At 39.2% G+C, this 17,464-nt stretch overlaps 1 protein-coding gene and 1 long non-coding RNA gene across 2 annotated transcripts in view; one reads left to right on the forward strand and one right to left on the reverse strand.

Annotated features, from left to right (window-relative positions):
* Positions 1-17,464, reverse strand: part of MYO16 (myosin XVI) — a 480,319-nt gene that overhangs the window by 409,172 nt on the left and 53,683 nt on the right. The gene's annotated exons all lie outside the window — the stretch shown is intronic.
* On the forward strand, positions 315-5,455 carry LOC140608277 (uncharacterized). The gene is made up of 3 exons (XR_012010301.1): positions 315-606; positions 725-841; positions 4,891-5,455. It is a non-coding gene; the product is annotated as an uncharacterized lncRNA (long non-coding RNA).

A 17,464-nucleotide genomic window follows, 5' to 3' on the forward strand; every position in this document is an offset into this window, starting at 1 on the left:
CAGAAAGTTTGCTGGCTCCTGAGTAAGATGAAAATGAAACAATGAAGCATGTCAGATATTGCCCATTTATCAAGGACCGGAGGGACATCTGTGGAAGTAAGATAATGGTTTTTGAACAATGTATCATATTACATTTATATCACATTTTTGGTTCCAATATAACACATTTGTTAAGTTTAGGCCTGAATGAACGTGTCCTCCAAAACTTAACTCTAGACAAGGCATAAGACAATAAATCAAGCCAACTTTCATGGTGTGATTCTCCTATCTCAAGCTACCAATGTGATGTCACTGAACCCAGGGTTGAGAAAAGAAGACATGCATGTGACCTTCAAGGGCATGAGAGAAAAATGCAGTAAACTAATTAGGAAGTGATAAATCTTGAGTATTATTCTTTTTTTAAATGCTTTATTTGATTTATTTGAGAGAGAGAGAGAGAGAGAGAGAGAGAGCATGCAAGACAGAGAATAAGTGGTGGGATAGGGGAGAGGGAGAAGCAGACTCCCCATAGAGCAGGGAACCTGATGTGGGGCTTGGTCCCAGAGCCCTGAGATCATGACCCAAGCTCAAGGCAGACGCTTTACTGACTAAGCCACCAAGTGCACTGTGAGTATTACTCTTTATTACAATCTACCTAATTGTACTTTAATTTTTACCATAGAATTTATTTAACTGTTTCACAACCAACTGACAAATTCCTGAAATTTTAACAATTGGCTCTCAGGGGCTGGAAGGGCAAGGTCAACTCTACAGAGAGTAGCCTGAGGTCGATAAGGAACATGTCCAAGAATGTTTAGGACTGAGAAGGACACTACCCCCAAGAACTCCAGAACTTACCACAGTAAGTAAGTCCCACTCCTCTTAATTGGGCCACCCATCAACCCAAGGAAGAAAGAAGTGACAATTTGAGCATATTTTTTTTTCCCTAGATAAAAGGGCTGTTTTCCCCAAGGGCTGTTTACATTATCAGATAGAACTAAGTCAGAACCACAGACTACATGCTAAAGGGGTTGCCGCTGGACACCATGGTGGGCACTCAAGAAGCAGACAAAATCAGCTCTTGACAAAATCAAGGAATGTTTTTCATATAAACACACACACAAGCTGTAGAGTGAGCTAAATTAAATTCTATGTCTCTACTGAGGGTTAAAACTGGACATTGTGAAGTAGCTAGATGTAAAGACATAATGAAAATGCCATTTGCATAATAATACATTCATAACAGAGAATTTTGAAAAAAGAAGACAGTATGATGTGGGAAGCAAAGGCAAAAGAAACATTAAACTTCCTTACTACTTCCAGACCACTGACAGGTCCTTGCTACAGGCAGTGACCTTCCTCTAGGAGCTCGGCTGCCTCATGTTGACACTTTGCTCAGGGCAAACAGCAACCTTAGCTTAACATTATCCCAACCTCCAGGATTCTGTAAATCTACTCTAACATGTAAAAATCCTTTGGAAATTTCTTTTATCTCTACACCCCCCTTCTAAGATATATGTCAGCGATGATCCCCCAAGCATACGGTCTACTGATAAACATCTGAAGGATCTCATGACTAAGGTTTTATTAGACAGTAATAAATGGCTTTTTCCTAACAACAGCTAGTCCCCTCAGGGTCCTGGAAACCTTGCTTCCAAAATCCCTTAGAGTCTTATGCTCCCCCTAACCCCCTCCCAACTTGAAAGTATACAATCAGTCACCCCTCATGACTCCAAGGCAGCTCTTTTGCCCACGGCTACTGTCCCCCTGCTATAATAAAACCAGCTCTTTGCACCTAAGACATCTCAAAAATTCTTGGCCATTGGCTCCATATCTCAACATTTCCTATATCAGGCACATTTTTCCAACGCTAACTAACACACACTGAGCACTTTGCTAAGTGCTTGGGCTGTAAATTAGATTTATAAGAATTACTTTAATTCTCCCAACTCCATGATGCAGATCTTATCATTGTTTCCAAGAGAAAGATACTGAGACTGATAGATTTTGTGTTGCCCCCAAGCCACGGTAAGCTGGTAGATGTAGAACTCAGTGTGGTCAGCAAGACTCCAAGGATTCTCAAGATAAGCATTGGGGTAGAGAAACTTTAAGATCACAAAAGGAAAAAAAAAAATCACAAGAGGAATGAAAATCCATTTTAATGCCTTCTGATTAAAACTGCCCAAATGTAGGTTAAAATACTTTTCCCTAAAAGTTCCAGGTTTGTAGCAACCTTGGAATAACAAGATGTGAATTGCCAGTCGAGTAAAATGTCAGTGCTACTCCAAGTCTTTCAGTGACAATAAAATCCGCAGGAAAAGAAAAACAGCCATCTGGGAACCAGAGTAATGAAGCTGAGGCTTCCTTTTATAGTGTCACTGCTTGGAACTGATTCAGCATTTCTTGTATATTTGTGGCTTCATCATCAAGCTGCCACAGAGCTCCACTGAGAAGTCTGTGTAGGGGGCATGATTTGATATTTAAAAAGAAACAGTCTCTAAATCTTCAGCTATTGGGGTCAGAAAATGGATGAAAATACGCCAGAAAACTTGCTAAGGAGCTTTCATAGAATATGCAGCTGCCCCCACTGAAAGTCCCGACCATCACCAACAATAACCAACCCCAAGAGTCCAGCAGGTAATTGGTCCTCATATGGAGTCTCTGGACATAACCATGATTTGTCTGTGATGATATCACACAGCACACTGAGCAACTCGGTGACAGTAACTGCTTTGGGGACCCTAGGAACCCACATGGATATCTGGCTACACAGCCCTTGATGATGCTCATGTGTTTCTCATGATGATTGTGGGTCTATATTCACAAAGATTTCACAGTTAAGATCAATACAGGGAAGGACAAGCGAAACACAGCATAACCAGGGGTTCTAAATCTGTTTTAAGATTTAAGCCCTGTTTTAAGCCCTGCAAAGGCATTTTCCAGAGAGAGGAAAGGATAATGGATGGGTGGCAAAATGTCAGCAAGTGGTACACCTCGTTGAAGGGTGTATGGGAGTACTTTGTTTTGTTTGCTCACCTTTCCTGTAAATTTGATTTAATTTCAAAAAAAAAAAAAAAAGTTACAACAAATAACAACAAAAAACCCAAGGCGGGCTCCTTTCTCCCTGAAACGATAACTGAAACCTCAATGCAAAGACTTCCAAAAATGTAGATGGGAGAATTTCCATAACAATTGATGATCTTCTAAGAGATGCTTTAAAAGGCTTATCTTATCATTATGGCAATAAAGAAGGGAAGCAGCAAGAAGGAACAGACAGATTATATTATTAACACCACAGAAATGTCTATCTGCACTGCAGTCCCACTTACCATACAAATTTCCTGCCCTAAGTAGCACCCAAATTTTAGGATGTCTAAGAACAACATGAAGATTTTTTAAAAACAGATTTTCCTTTTTTTTTTTTTCTAAAGATAATATTTATTTATGTGAGAGAGTGTGAGTACAAGCAGAGGGAGCGGCAGAGAGAAAAGCAGACTCCCAGCTGGGCAGGGAACCCGACACAGAATTCAGTCCCAGGACTCTGAGACCATGACCTGAGCCAAAGGCAGACGCTTCACCAGCTGAGCCACCCAGGTGCCCCTAAAATCGGTTTTTCTAGTTCAGTGATTCTCTTTTTTTTTTTTTTTTTTAATTTTTATTTATTTATGATAGTCACAGAGAGAGAGAGAGAGAGAGGCAGAGACACAGGCAGAGGGAGAAGCAGGCTCCATGCACCGGGAGCCTGATGTGGGACTCGATCCCGGGTCTCCAGGATCACGCCCCGGGCCAAAGGCAGGCGCCAAACCGCTGCGCCACCCAGGGATCCCAGTTCAGTGATTCTCAAACTTCTTTTCATTATCACCCCTTCCCCATCAACCTCCACCATAAACCTGTAATACCACAGACATTCCATCCATCTCCTCAGATGCAGTGGTCCTATGAAGGGCAACAAACCATGGTAAAGCTAATGTTTGTCTTCCCCAAGAAAAACTTTGCACCCTTAAGGGCTATTTCTCCTCCCTTAAGAATCAAGCCCCAGCCACCTCCGGATACTCCAATGCAAGTGTTCTGGAATGGGATCAGAAACCATGCATTTGAAACAAACACTAAAGAAAACTCTGCTGCAGATGGCCACCAAAATTCATTTTGAGAAAAGCTGCTAGGATTTTACCATCTCAGAAAATTACCTTCAAACATCTCGCTTTGAGCAAGAGAATTAGTGGCAAAGTTAAGAACTCATGTCAGATCCTTTCCCATTAATTTGGCATTGAGAATTTGGCCTCTAATGCTGTATCGCTCGGAGCACACAACTTATTCTCAAAAAATACATATTTAGCCAAGCCCACCCAAGGTGAATTTTGGTTCAGGATGCTTAGAACAGCTACTATAACTTAGAAATATATACGTACCCTGTTCTGTCACTGGTCTTAAAATGAGTCAGTCAAGAACACGCCCAACTGTCCATATGTTTCTAAGGTCAAAGCACCTTGATGATTATAATACTGGGAAGGGTGAGAAGCAGTGGACATCAATATCCAAAGAGCTGGTTAGCTTGTTTCCATCCCTGTTGGCGTTGGAGCTTGCAGTGAGGATCTGCCTGGGATCTGTATTCAGGGGGGCTGCTCAGTCAACACTTTAAATGGATGCTTTCAGATTTGGATCAGGTCCATATGCATCAACAGGCCATTCAGGGATGCTATCAGCCACCCTCCTAGAACAGGAGAGCCCCAGGGTCAAGGCCCCATCAGGGTTCCATACTTCGTAAGAGAACTACAGACCCATCAGCTAGGGGTACCATGTCATCATGTGTGCTGAGACCCACCCAAGTCCCGCTGACCTACCAGGCTTCAGGGAGCGAAGGCCAATTTTATATCACTTTGCAATGAGTTTTTTGTTTTTTGCCTTTTTTAGTTTGCAATTAGCTGAAGAGTTCGGCTTTCTACTCAACTTGGTTAAAACTGGATCTACCTAAAATCTGAAAGTTGTGAGACTGAGCTCCAGGACTCCCGTGGCCAAGTTGATGCGGATCCCCACCCAGTCCACTGGAGCAGCTGCAAATGCAACAAATATCCAGTGAGTGCCTTTTCTGTGCTACGCACTGCTTTAGGAGTTGGAGCTGCAGCAGAGAAAAAAATAGAAAAAAATCCTGCCTTCGTACAGTTTACAATCTCACAGGTACCCATAGGTGAAGACAGAACACAGACAAGAAGGTATTACACAGTAGAGGGATCTGTAGTTCTTCTTGAATCACTGCCTGGATATCCTGAATCTCTCAGAAAATTATTTGCTGTTTCTCTCTTTAAATGTTGCTTGTAACTCATTCCCTCCCTCCCCACTTCAAGGCCTTCACTGGCCCAGAGCTGAAAAGATATTCAAAAAAGTGCTTCTACAAACTCACCTGTTCTACAGAATTTCTAACATGTATTATTGGGATGTATATGCCCCAGAGGGATCAGGTGTGGCCAGTGTTCCTAAACCAATCCTAAATCATTAACTCTCTAAATAGTCCACAACAGACCCAAAGTGACAGTTTTAAACAACACATATTTAACTGCATCGTATTTCTTCACACCTAGATGTAGGAAAAGTAAATCTAGAATGCACACAATATAAACACATGCTTCACTTGTTACTCTCTCTCTCTAATCCACCGTCAATTTATCTTACATAACTTTAAAATGTTTTTTTCTTATATTTCAAATTTTAGATGTAGCCTTAGCTTCAAAAAATTGATTCATTTTCAAAAAAAATTTTGATTCATTTTCAAAAAGTGATAAATAAAATAAGGTACAGGGATCCCTGGGTGGCGCAGTGGCTTAGCGCCTGCCTTTGGCCCAGGGCACGATCCTGGAGACCCGGGATCGAATCCCACGTCGGGCTCCTGGTGCATGGAGCCTGCTTCTCCCTCTGCCTATGTCTCTGCCTCTCTCTCTCTCTCTCTCTGTGTGACTATCATAAATAAATAAATAAATAAATAAATAAATAAATAAATAAATAAAATGAGGTACAGCATTGATATTACTGCTAATCTAGAATACTGTTTATGTGTGAGGATGGTAAAAACAGAAACTGAATAATACAAACATTCCTCAAAGTTAATAAAATGCAGTGTACTTGAAATAAAAGGTAAAACAAATATTTACCCTCTTTTAAAAGTAAGGCAAAGGGAGATGGAGACATGAGAGAAACAGGTGAAGGGGATCAACATTCCCTTACCACGATGAGCAATGAGCAATGAATAGAATTGTTACATTAATTTTACTTGCATAATAATAAAAAAAATCATCACAAGCCAGTTTTTTTCAATTTCATCTTTAAAAAAAAAAAAATTGTAAAGCAAAGGGGAGACAACTAGCTGAGTATATCTGTCATTGACCACTACCTAAAGATAAACTCAGAAGACAGATGTAGAGAGCATCGTAGAATATCCATTGATGTATTGGTGGTTGTGTAGATGTAGTCTTTTATTCTTTCATTATTTCCCCTCCAGCCTTCTTTGCCAGGTAAACTGACAGACAAAACACTGAGTGCAGGATATTTTGTGAATTCCAACTGTATCACAGATATTCATTATTTTTAACTCATTTTAAAAGTGAAATTTCAGAGGCACCTGGATGGCTTCAGTCAGTTAAGCATCAAACTCTTGATCTGAGCTCAGGTCTTGGATCTCAGGGTTGTAAGTTCAAGCCCCATGTTGGGCTCCATGCCCTATTTTAAAAAACTGGGGCGGGGGAGTGAAATTTCATAGAAGTAAAGTTTTCTGTGCCAGACTAGACATTTTGGAGCAACTGACTCCCTGGAGACAACCAGAAAGGTTGAACAATTTTTTTTAATGCTTTAATTCTTCAGTGAGCTAAAAATAGAGTGAATTATTACACGGGGAGGTATCACATACATTAAATCTATCACAATTAAAACTCTTGAGCATTGATCCAAGAATAGATAATAGATGTAAGAACAAAATATCTACCATGGGATTTGTTTCCAGTTATTGTCAATCATGAATACAGCTATTAACAAAATTCTTGCACAAGTCTTTTTGTAAAATAATGCATTCATTTTTATAAGGCACATACCTAGACATGGAATTGCTGGGACACAGAGTATGTATAAATGTGAATTTCTTAGAAATTGTCAGAGTTTTCAAAAGCAGTTGTACCATTTTATACTCCCACCAGCAATATAACTAGTCTTCACATTATTCCACATTCTTATCAATATTGGCTATTTAATGGAGCCATACTTATGGGCAACAGGTTTTAATTTGCAGCATGCTGATGAGTTACAATGTTGAGAATTTTTAGGTAAATTTATTAGTCATTGGGATATTCTCTTCTTCTGTGGGTCCTAATCTCACTCTTTTACCCAATATTTTATGGTATATTTCAGTATTTTGTTCTTATTGGTCTATAGAAGTTCTATATCTATTGGATATGGTTACTGCCCCTTTGTTTGGTCAATGCAGAAAATCACAGTACTTTTCTTTTTTTTTATTTTTTTTTATTTATTTATGATAGTCACACAGAGAGAGAGAGAGAGGCAGAGACACAGGCAGAGGGAGAAGCAGGCTCCATGCACCGGGAGCCCGATGCGGGACTCGATCCCGGGTCTCCAGGATCGCGCCCTGGGCCAAAGGCAGGCGCCAAACCGCTGCTCCACCCAGGGATGCCCCACAGTACTTTTCAAATGATAAAACAACCATGCTTTCTTGGGGTACAGGCAATGGTCTACTTTGTTAAGTGGTGATTACATGAAGTTCACTTTTAATAAATCATGGTTGCACATTTATTGCCAATTTTATTATGTGTTTTATTTCATTCTAAAATATTATAAAATAAAAAATGTGCTATATTATTGTAAAAAATAATGAGTACTAACATTTTGAAATGCTGGTTATTAAGTAATAATGACTCTTTGGCAGAAAGAATAAAAATGCCTGTCCAAGGGAGCAAAGGAGACAAGAGACAGGACATTTTGTATATCAAAAAGCTGTGATATATCCCTATCAGAACCTCAATGCCCTTTTCTGTAAAAATGGAAAAGCTGATCCTAAAATTTGCATGGAATTACAGGAGATTCTGAGTAGCCAAAACAAACTGAAACTGAAAAAAAGAAAGTTGGATGCCTCACACTTTCTGATTTAAAATCTTATTGCAAAGTTGTTTGTTTTTCTTTCTTGTTTTTTGTTTTGTTTTGTTTTGTTTTGTTTGTTTGTTTTTCTTATTGCAAAGCTACAGTAATCAAAACAGGGGCATCCGGGTGGCTCAGTCAGATAAACCTCTGACTTTGGTTCAGGTCATGATCTCAGGGTCCTGGGACAGAGGCCTGTGTCTGGCTCCTGCTCAGCAGGGAGTATGCTTCTCTCTCTGTCTCTGCCCCAGCTCCTGTGCTTGTGCTCTTTTTCTCTCTCTCAAATAAATAGATTAAAAAAAAAAAAAAAAAAGGTGCGGTCCTGGCATAAATGTACGGACCAGTGGAATGGAATTGAGAATCCAGAACCTGTAACCCCCACATCTATGTTCAACAGATTTTCTTTATCTATTTTTTTTATTTTTTTTATTTGAGAGAGAGAGCATACAAGTAGGGCTTCTTCGGGAGACAGAGAAGAGAGAAGCAGACACCCTACTGAGCAGGAAGCCTGATGTGGGGCTCAATCCCAGGACCCCAGGATCATGACCTGAGCCAAAGGCAGATGCTTAGCCGACTGAGCCACCAAATCACCCCTGCTCAACAGATTTTCAGTGAGAGTTCCTGATCATTCAATAGGGGAAGGAATAGTCTCTTCAGCAAATATGTTCACTGGGACAACTGGTTACCACATGCGAAAGAATACAGTTGAACTTCATAACACATAAAAAAAATTAATCCAACAGGCCCATAAATACAGAGGACAAACTTTAAAAGACTGGAGTTAGAGAAATGTGTATATATGTATATACAAATGACCACCAAGCACATGAAAAATGCTAACCATCATAATCATTAGGGAAATACAAATCAAATAAAACCGCAATGGTACTATTTCATGCTCACTAATATGACTACAATAAATTTTACAAATCAAAATAAGTACTGGCAAGGAGGTAGAGAAATTGGAACCCACTTACATTGCAAGTGGAAAAGTAAAATGGTTCAGTGACTCTGGAAACAGTTTAATGGTTCTTTAAAATGTGACACACAGTCTACCACGCTAACAATCCTGCTCCTAGTATAAATCCAAAAGAATTGAAAGGAGGTACTCAAACAAATACTTGTTCATGAGGTTCATAGCAGAGTTATTCACAACAGCCAAAAGATGAAAACAACTCAAGTGTTCCTAAATGGACTGACAGATAAACCACGCATGTTATATTTATACAGTGGAATATTATTCAGTCATTAAAAGGAATGAAGTACTATATGCTACAGCATGAATGAACATTAAAAACATTATGTTAAGTGAAAGAAACCAGATAACAGCCTGCATATTGTGTGATTTCACTTAATTGAAATATCAGGGGTAGAAACGGAGACAGAGAGCAGACAGTGGTTGTCAGAGTGGAGAAGGGGTTACGGGTGAGTGGCTGTTAATGGGTATGGTTTCCATTTGGGGGATGAAAACGTCCTGGAACGAGGGGTGCCTGGGTGGTTCAGTTGGTTAAGCATCTGACTTCGGCTCAGGTTATGATCCCAGGGTTGTGGGACTGAGCCTTGTGTCGGGCTCCCCCATGGTGCCCCCTGCTTAGCAGGGACTCTGCTTCTCCTTCTCCCTCTGCCCTTCCCCTTGCTTATGCACTTGCTCTCTTTCTCTCTCCCTCTCTCTCATAAATAAATGAAACCTTAAACAAAAAGAAAAAAAAAAAAAGGAAAGAAAAGAAAAGAAAGAAAATATCCTGAACTAGATGGTGGTAATGGATGCACAGTGTTGTGAATGTGTTAACTGCCACTGAATTATATACTTTAAAATAATTAAAATGGTAAGTTTTATTTTGGATTATTTTACTATAATTAAAAAGCCATAACCCCCCTATTGTGGTGTCTTGAGTGTTATAAACTTAAGCCACATACATTTTTTTAAAGATTTAATTTATTTGTTTGAGTAAGAAACAGCAAAAGACTAAGGGAGTGTACATGAGCAGAGCTGAGGGGCAGAGGCAGAGAATCCCAAGCAGACTCTGTGCTGAGCATGGAGCCCCCAACGGAGCTCGATCTCACAACCCTGAGATCACAATATGAACTGAAACAATGTCCGGAGCCTCACACATAACCTATTGAGCCACCTGGGAGACCACCCCACACATTTTCTTATAATTATGTTTTATAAAACTGTATTTACAGAGAATCTAATGTCAAGGAATTTTATTTATCTAAATCCTATTTGTGTTGTTCAATAATTCTGAGATAGAAAGGGAACAACCTTAGGGGATTAGTTAAGCCTTCTTACCTGCATAATGGTTATTTAGATTTTTTTTTTCACCAATGCACTAAACTTATGCACATTTGGCACCAATAACAATCTGGAGAATAGTTTTGAATTCATAGATTTAGTTTCTGGTCCCATAGAGCTAGTCCAAGTCCGGTCAGCACCATGGACACCTGTTCTCATTGTTTTCAAGGGGCCTCAAATACACCACAGCCTTTTGTGCCTAGACCAACCCTACAATTTCCTGGTCCTACTTCAACCACTTACTTTCCTTTTGAGTCTCATTAATCAGTACATTTTTTTTTCTTTTTTATACTCAGACATATGCCCCATTAAGCATTTATAACTGTTGTCCCCAGAGGAGCTCATGTAGAAAAATATGTACCGTGTGACACATTAAGGAAGAGAGATTAATGCTGCCCCTTAGGAAATTATCAATTCCAATTTCGGTACTTGCCAGACGCTTCAGCATTCAGCAAAATCGAGCAAGCCCACCCCTTTCCAGAATGCTCATGACCACAAAAGCCGCCAGACAAATCTATCTGTTGGTGCTAGGTCTTCACATGGAAGAATTGCCCTACCCGCACTAAATCAGTATTTAATGTCCCTGTGTGGGGAATACTTTATTTTTGATTAACCAATTTTCAGTTTGTGTCTTAAACATTTTTAGAAATCCAATATTATGCCCACTGGCTAAGTTACATTGATGAATAGCAAGTACCTCAGTTAGTCTCAGAGGTGCCGAGGAAATTTCTGTCTCATGAAAAAGCAAGGAAATAGAAGGCATGCATGACGGAAATCATTCCTCAAAGAGCAGGCACTAAAGAGCAAACTTTTCCTGGTGTCCATGTCTGACTCAGCTTAATCCTGCATTGAAAATTTACACCTGATTCATGATGTTCTTTGTTTAAAAATTCATGATTACATGTCAGGGTGACTAGGTGGCTCAGGCCGGTTGAGCATCCAACTCTTGATTTTGGCTCAGGTCCTGAGCTCAGGGTCATGAAATCAAGCCCAGAGTTGGGTTTCACACTCAGTGAGGAGTCTGTTTCTTCCTCTCTCTCTGTCCTCCTCCCCGCCCTTAATATCTACCTCTCTCTCTCCCAAATCAATCAATCAATCATTTTAAAAAGTCATTATTAAAAGTGAAGAGAAGCCCCAAAAAGTCAGAATCAAGGATAAAATGAGTTAAGCTTCAGGGATATTTCAAAATGTTGTCATGGGAAGCGGTGCCTTTCAATCAGCTGAGGGACACTAAAAATAAATCTGTTTCTGTCCTGAAAGGGGCACTTCCTGAGGTGTCACCTGGTCAGCCTCTAAACTGAGGTCTTGTGCCATGCTTTCCTGAAAGTTCACATATGTTACAGGGGTGCTAGGCTTGGGTCTTTTTCCAGCCAGTTGATATTTATCAAATATAAAACCAACTATTAGGGTAGACCACAAAAGTCACCTGTCTTCAATCCAAACCTTCCCAAAATAAAAACAAAACTTCGGTTTATCTAGAAATTGGGATAATGATGATGTAAATGACAGGGATTACCAAAAAAGACATCCTCCATCACTCCGGACTCAAGATGAAAAATGATGCTTATAAAAAACAAACCGCAAAATCCAAATGATCTCTCTTCTTCTCTCTCTCCCTCTCTCTCTCTCTCCCTCTCTCTCTCCCTCTCCCTCTGTTTCTCTCTGTCTCCCCGTACTTTTCTGCACTACCCAACCAGATCATGCTTGTTATCTGGTTTTCCTTCTGTTATTCACACCATACCCCAAGAGGCAAAAATTTGGCAGACCACATCCAAAATGGACCCTTTCTGAAAGGAATAAATGAAGTAGAGTCAAACACTTCCCCATGCCACACAGTCATTTAGGTGACAAAAACCTACACTGCTCATCAGTTACCTGAAAACATGTGGGAAACAAAATTATACCAACACTTTGCAAGTTAGATGTTGTCGACATTAGAGCTTGACTCTGATTTGGACACATAAAAAAAAAACACATTGAAAAGCTTATGTAAATAGTAATTTGTAAATGCCTTGGCACGTTAAAACTAGTAAAAACCTGCAATTACAGTAAGGATCATAATTTTACAAACAAAAGAACGGGGACTGAGGACTGAGAAAAATGTTTAATTATAGGGGCACCTGGGTGGCTCAGTAGTTGAGTACCTGCCCTCATCTCAGGTCGTGATCCTGGGGTCCTGGGATCAAGTCCTCCACCAGGCTCCTTGCAGGGAGCCTGCTTCTCCCCCTGCCTATGTCTCTGCCTCTCTTTCTCTGTCTCCTATGAATAAATAAATAAAATCTTTAAAAAAAGAAAAAGGAAAAATGTTTATTTATGTTAGAGATGAGCAGTGACCAGGGCTTTGATCGTTAGCAATGTGAAGAGCAGATACTGGAACAGAAACTCCTCCCATGCTCCCCCTCCCCCGCCCCGTGCCACTGTCACACCTTTTTCTAAGAATGTGTCTTTGGGGGCTAGGTTATTGCTTATATAGCATTTCCTTTAACAACACCAACAATAACAGCAGAATTCCAAGAGATATTTTCAATCTTTTCAGAAATGCTATATATTACAAACATTAATTCGTTATTAACACAAAAGTACAGTGAGTTCACCTCTGGTCACTGTGATGTTGTTGTGTTCACCAACATAGGGCTGGTCACGGTCAACTTTAAGATAGGAACTTACGTACCATAAGTACTTCATCTATCTTTGGAAGATTTTGGCCTTCTGGAAATCAGTTGAACACCTAACTATATTCAAATGCATGTTTTTACATTAAGCTTAGAAAACTGGCAGTCACTTGATTGAGCCCACGGCATGAAAAGAAAAGCCCTGTGGCCTCCTGCTCTTCCTACTACAGAGGACTAGTACCACTGGTGCCATGCCTTGCATAACACCACACACAAAAACCCACAGCTGGAGGAAACGCACACTTTGAAAAAGACCTGTGAGAAAGTCTGATAAAACCTGTCCCCCCTTCCCTACCTCAAGTTATCCAAAAAATAATGCTACAGATTGATTTATTGATTCCAAATTAACACATTATCTAGCCCATCTGTTAGATAATCCTATCTCATTTTTGTCAGATTGTAAGTTATCATATGGTCAGTTGTAACAAACACCATTTTATAATAATTATTCAAACAACGTTCATACTTTCAGCCTGGCCCACATAATGCTCATCACGGCGTCCAAGTTTATCTGCTGCATTCAGACGTTAGCTGCTGAAGTTTTGACAAGTTTCATTTGTGTACTAGACTAGAATCTTGTATTTTTCTAATCATCAAAAAAGAAATTTAGATGACTATCATATACTCAAGGTTATGAAAAAAAGGATTTATAATAAACATTTCTGTAAGATTCTGCTATGTATAATAATAAAAAACACTGAAGCCCCAAACTAAGAAAAAGACAGATTTTTATTTTCATTGGATCAAAAAGACTTAGCGCCTTTGAAGTCGTTAATGCACTGGAAGCCATAGTCCAAGATACGGCTGACAGCGAAGATAGGCAGCCAGCCAGATTAAGGGATGAGAGAGGCAGTTGAAAGAGAACAAACAAGTGACATCCCTACAGAAATAAATGACTCAGACAACATCAAGGAAGCAATGAGATACAGAGATAGAAGGGATATAAAATGTTACAGTAGTTGAGCCAGGCAGAGAACCACCTGATGACAGTGCGGGGAAGTTGAAGACTTGGACATCCCATCAGCAAGTCTAAACACAGGTGGCCATAGGCAGAAATGAAGGAACACTCTGGAAATAGAGTGAGTGTGAGTGTGCATGTGCAAAAAATCCAGTATTTTGTGCTAATGTGATTATCTTAATTTCACTGATTACAATCACTACTGATTATCAGAGCAATCAGTTCAAGCAGTTTATTTTTTTATTTTATTTTTTTATTTTTTTTTATTTATTTATGATAGTCACAGAGAGAGAAAGAGAGAGAGGCAGAGACATAGGCAGAGGGAGAAGCAGGCTCCATGCACCGGAAGCCCGATGTAGGATTCGATCCCAGGTCTCCAGGATCGCCCCCTGGGCCAAAGGCAGGCGCCAAACCGCTGCACCACCCAGGGATCCCAGTTCAAGCAGTTTAATTAAAAAATCAGTGCAATTATGTAGAACAAAGTTTATAGAACATATGTAGAAAAAGATCAGTACAACAAAAGGTGACTATCATCCATTATAGAGATCTACTAATTGGCTCAGTATTGTTCATGTTATGGTGATACTTGACATACATGTGTAATATTCTAGTCTTGTCTAACTTGCTTAACCTTTAAAATATTTTTTTTGAGTTTTCTTTTTTTTTCCCAAAGGAGCTTTTGTTTAATCTAGGTTATACAAACAGAATCTTCTTCTTGTGACTTTCAATAGGCCTTTTTCCTCTGGTTTTGTAATAAAGATCTAAAAAAGTAAAAAGGTGATTGAGAACCCACACTGAAAGAATTATTTACCTAAACTATATTTGTGAAATAAGAATATAACTCAAAGCATGAATAAAAAAGCTTATTTGTAAATGCTTTGTGATGAGCTAAGTTGTCTAATTTTAATTTTTCAAATTACATACACTACTAAAATAAGAAAAAAATTATGCAGTGAAGAGCATGATTTTGCACTTTGGGGGTGGTATATAGGCAGGAGAACTCTCCTTCAAGGTTGACACTGTAAACATTTTATAAAAAGAGTTTAAGTGCTCTGAATCTTATCTCATTCACTTACTTCTGCAAAGTCCTTGACAAGTATTTCATGGTTAAGACCATTTATTACACAACAAATTTTTAAAACTGTATGTTAAATAGAAAGTTGAGATCAACAAAAACAATTCTGAATTAATTCATCTCCCTAAGGATATGGAATCCAAATGATCAACAGTGGTCAGTGTGCCTAAGGGTGTGTGCGTGCACATTCCAGAAATGGAGAGAGAAATCTGAGCATAAGGATTTATTACCAGGTCCTAATCATGAAAAAGGCACAGCAGAATGGGCGGTGGGCAGACTCTAGGGTGACCCCCATAATCTTCACTTTCTGGTGTTCATGTTCTTTTATAACTCCATTGTAAAATGAAATAGCAGGGCTTTTATTTTAATCATTGTGCAATAGAGCAGAAAGAAGAGAAAAGAAGTGAGGGCGAGGTAACGGACACTCTCCATCTCCCAAGTCTTCCCAGGAGCCCAAAGTACTCACAGAGGCTCCCCAAGGGTATTTTCCTTTTGTTTTGCTTTGTCTCCACTTTAGGTGGCGCCAAGATTTACCTTTACATTAAAAGGATTTGAGTGGGGATGCCTGGGTGGCTCAGGGGTTGAGCGTCTGCCTTTGGCTCAGGGCGTGATCCCAGGGTCCTGGGATGGAGTCCTGCATCAGGATCCCCACAGGGAGCCTGCTTCTCCCTCTGCCTATGTCTCTACCTTCTCTCTGTGTCTCTCATGAATAAATAAATAAAATATTTTAAAAATAAAAAATAAAAGGATTTGAGTGTATCTTATTGAATGCACTGGACTTACTAGGCTGAAAAGTGAGTGCTGTAAACAATTCGTGCAGAGAGAAGTGGGTGGTAAGCTGAGAGCTGGTTCATATACAGAGCAGGTAAACGACGGAAGGGGATACATAATTCACTATATTCTCCCAGAACAGGGGCCATCCTCAGATCCCACTGCAGGGTGTTAGACACAGAATCTCAATTTGAAGATTGTTCCTTTACTATACTATTCTCTCTGCTCCTCAGTTAATTGGTTCTTTTCCACTAGAAATGAAGTAACTAGAAGTATGTTGGCTGCGGTGGTTTCAAAGTCCAGTTTGGTACTGGATGAGCTATTCTGCTTTGGCTCCTTTGCTGCTATTATGGCTTTATCTTTTGCATCTGAAAGACTCTCTGAGGGTCCCAGAAGGGGAGGTGGGGGGGGGTAACTGGGTGATGGGCATTAAGGAGGGCACATGATGGGATGAGCCCTGGGTGTTGTATGAAACTGACAAATTATTGAAAACTACATCGGAAAAGAATGATGTACTATATGCTGGCAAATTGAATTTAAATTTTAAAAAATGGCTCCCTATACTTGTGCATTCATTCACTGTAAGAAATAGGTAATAAACAAAATGGGCAAAAAAATAAGTTATCTGTCTGGATTTAAGTTAGATAAGTTTTGACAATGAAAGTGTAGTCAATTCCTACCAAATATGATCATTACAAGGATAATTGTAATGTCTGCTGCTCATGGAGAGATCTTCATGGGTCATTCAAGTAAAACAAGTCATTTTGACCACTATACTATCTCGTGATAAAATTTTTAGCTCTTTGAAATTATCAATTGAATTAGCTACTGTGACTTTTTTTAAGTGTCTGATTGTGACATATATATATATATATATACATATATATATATATATATTAAGATAACTAAATTTACAATTATCCACAATATATTTTAAAGGTACTTTGTGAAAAAATTGTGGTATAACATAAAATTTTAAAAATCAAACTACCAACTCACATGCCGCTGATTCCAAATCTTACCATCTTTGCTAAAATATATTTTCATGAAGTGCTGGAATAAAGTTATACAATTTTATATCCCCTGCCCCCAGGCCCTTCAAGTGCCAATCCGTGCAGAACATTTGGGAGACAGGAGAAGAATTTGTTAGGAGGCTGTTCTCTGCCTACATCAATTTCTACTTCTGCATTGAAAATAATTTATACTAGAGGTTAAATCTCATGAGAAATCTGATCCTGAGATTTTCAAGAATTCTAGAGCAATTCTATGGCAGCCTACAGTTGTGTTTTGAGCATGCAATTATTTTAGTATCAAGAACTATGATAACATGGAGAGAAATTATAAAAATCAAGCAATCCAAGTCTGTACAAAATAATAAGAAAATAATAATAGTGGGAATCGTAACATATACTGGCAACACTGCAAATTCATATTCATATATTTATGGAGTGGACACTATTATTTTAGATGAGTAAACCGGGCACTGAAAGTTTCATTATTAACCTGCCTAACTTCTTCACCACTTCCCAAAGCCAACTGTTCTGAATACATGAAATGGCTTCCTTACACAAAGTTACCTTCTG

This window comes from Canis lupus, chromosome 17 (genome assembly GCF_048164855.1).
Source record: "Canis lupus baileyi chromosome 17, mCanLup2.hap1, whole genome shotgun sequence".
Lineage (NCBI taxonomy): Eukaryota > Metazoa > Chordata > Mammalia > Carnivora > Canidae > Canis > Canis lupus.